Source organism: Anomalospiza imberbis, chromosome 1, assembly GCF_031753505.1.
Source record: "Anomalospiza imberbis isolate Cuckoo-Finch-1a 21T00152 chromosome 1, ASM3175350v1, whole genome shotgun sequence".
In the NCBI taxonomy this organism is placed as follows: Eukaryota; Metazoa; Chordata; class Aves; order Passeriformes; family Viduidae; genus Anomalospiza; species Anomalospiza imberbis.
Genome location: NC_089681.1, coordinates 69640059 through 69642938, shown reverse-complemented (window position 1 = coordinate 69642938; position 2880 = coordinate 69640059). Strand labels below are relative to the sequence as shown.

Below are 2880 nucleotides of genomic sequence, written 5' to 3'. Positions count from 1 at the left end.
GTGGAATATCTACAACATACAAATGCAGAGAAACTCAATGACCCTTGTTGTCCTGAGTACTCATATCTATATCTGTCAGAACTATAAAAAACCAAAGCCATCATATTTTATGGTGATATAATCCCATGTCACATGTGAACATAAGACTCAGAGCACGCCCTCCTGCTGTGTGCATTTCAGCCCAGACAGTACGTCATGCCCGTGCGATGGGACCCTCTTGTTTCTCTCTCCGTGTTAGACCAAGCTGGTCAGCCTGACTTGTTTCCCTGAGGTGCTAAGATCTTTCAGAGAATGAGTCCTTCGTGGAGGAATGTCATTGCAAGCCCTCTTTGGTCAGGTCAGCAGGAGCCTGGAGAAGCTGTGCATGCTCCAAGCAAACCCAGGAGTACAAGAGGTCAGCCTTTTTTCGTGGTTAGCTTTTCTTTCACCAAGTTGGTTCCTATCTTCCTGTTATGATGATGGTTGTGACAAGTCCAAGACTCTTAACATTCTAACAAAAATCCCAGTGAATAGCCAGACTTCAGCAAGTTCACCTGGTTCTATCCAAAATGGGGCCTGAAGAAAGAGACAAACTAGGAATGTGGAGACTGACTTAGTCACACTGGTAGAGGAAACATGGCTGAGCACCAAACAGTCCCTTTATCAGGGCATAGCAAAATGGCAATGGCTGTGCCAGAATTTTCCTTCTCAGGGTAATTTTCTTATGATGTTGAGGAATCCTTGAGGGTGGTTGCATCAGTGGAGAAGGCCAACAGGTCTCAGCACCTGCTGCTGTTATTTTGAATTGCTTCATTTTTCCTGATCTAAATTTGATTTCCAAATACATAAGTAACTCTGAGCACCACATCCTAAGTGACACAGGCCTTTGGTACATAAAATACTCGGATGTGTGACTTCCCACTTAAAAAATAATTTAAACTTTACTTCTGCAGTTAAACGCCATGTTTTAAACTGACTGTGGGATCAAATATATGCAGTGAAATTAAATTCTTCTCTCAAGATCCTCAGTTATGCTTAATTGTTTTTATGCCATTTGAAAATGAAGTTTTGGGTTATCTTCTCAGGAAGTTTTTACTGATTGCCCATTATTCAGGCTAGGTGTGGGGAGAAAAAAAAATAACCACATACTATATGTGGTTAGATAATGGGCCTGGGAGAAGTCAGTCAAAAGGACATGTGAAAGGGGACACATCATCAGACACTGCCTTTAGATTTCAGGCAGTTCATAATCTGACAAATTACCTCATCACTGTTCTCTATCCAACACATTTTGACCATGTCTTTTTTTTTTATGAGCAGCAAGTTACTGCCTGTGTCAGCATTTTGAAGTCTGTCTGTCATTTTCTTTACTTTATTGAGAGATGGAGTTTCCTGTGGAGTTTTCTGTGTAACTCTCCCAGCTCTGAAAGGTGAATGCTGGGTGTTGTGGAGTATTACTTAATTATTTCATGACTGATAGGAAGAGTTACTGTGAAGTTGCTGTGTGATGTCTTCTCTTAAATTTCCTGGCTTCATTTATTTTCTGTTTCCTCTCAAAAAAGAGCTGTCTTCCACCCAAAATGAAAATTAGAAAGAATAACCACAAACTGCAGCTCCAAAAATCACAGTAGCAATGATAGAAGAATGTACTCTGAGCAGCATCAGTTTATAATTAAACCATTTGTCTTTCACAAAAGGTGTCTAGGCTATTCTAGCAGGATATAGTATTTTTATAAGCTTTTTTTTCCAGATTTCTTTTCAGTTGGAGAACCGAGTATTTAAACACAGTCAGTAGCATCAAATAATATCCTTCTAATACCACTTTTAGCTGATGCATTTGGGACTTTGGCAGACTGCAATGTTCTTTCAGCTAATGGTTAAATCATCACTGCATGCAAATGTTCCTCATAAATAGCTCCAGGATCTGCCTCTGCAAGGTGCTGAGTATCCTCAGCCTTTACCAATATAAAATGGGAGTCTGGCAATCATCTCATCTCCTAGGATCAAAGGACAGGAAAGGCTGAATACTGAGCCTTGGGCATGATTTCTTTTTCCTGCAGTTGAAGTATTTGTCAAATTATGAAGTAGTTCATAGTTTGAGTGATGTCAATGTGAAATTGCTATTCATCTGTTCTCAGGTTTTCCTAAGATCCAGTGACTCAGCAATCAAAGTCCACAATATTAGAGGTGATGGGACCCTCCACTTGGCATTTAACATTATCTGGCACTTTGCCTGGCTTCAGCATGTTGCCACTCTCCTATTCTTTTCTTGGTTTGCATAAGGACAAAGAAATTATCACACAAAAATTCTCAGCCCATCTGACCCCATGGGTCAGAGCCTCTGGGTGGAGTACTTCAGCATAGTCCTGTCAAAGCCACCCAGAGAAGACATGGGCAATGGCTTGAACATAAATCAATGCATCAGCGCTTTCTGCCTTCCAAAACCATTTAATTCTATCCACCTCAGACCTTGCCCTGGCTTAGCTTTTCAATTGTCTCTCTGGGTTCTCACAAGTTAAGAAAAGTGTTTCCCTGTGTTCTCTTCCCTTCTATAGCCAGCACTTCCTAAGCATCCAAGTGCCTTGCATTTTCCACAGCTGGCCTCTAAGACAGTTGCAGCCTCGGGCGCAGGCTGGGTATATCGGCTATGGTCATGATTTATTTTTGGGATGCAGGAGTATGCCCACATCCCAGCAGCTGTGAATGTTGGCATGTGCTGGGGACAGGAAAGGTTTACATTGCCTGAATTCCAGGAGACTGATTTAGAGCGACTCATTTTGAGGCAGTTGGCCAGATAAAACCCATCTTGACTCCCTCTGGAAAGCTACCATCTAAAAAGAATATGGTCTCATCTTCAGCTCTAGGGCAGTGCCCTCAAGAAAACCATGTTCTCTTTGGTTC

General features: G+C 41.6%; 1 long non-coding RNA gene across 1 annotated transcript; it reads left to right on the top strand.

Annotated features, from left to right (window-relative positions):
* The first annotated feature begins 342 nt into the window (after positions 1-342).
* Positions 343-1675, top strand: LOC137479872 (uncharacterized). Its single transcript, XR_011002582.1, has 2 exons — positions 343-604; positions 1542-1675. It is a non-coding gene; the product is annotated as an uncharacterized lncRNA (long non-coding RNA).
* Positions 1676-2880: the final 1205 nt, after the last annotated feature.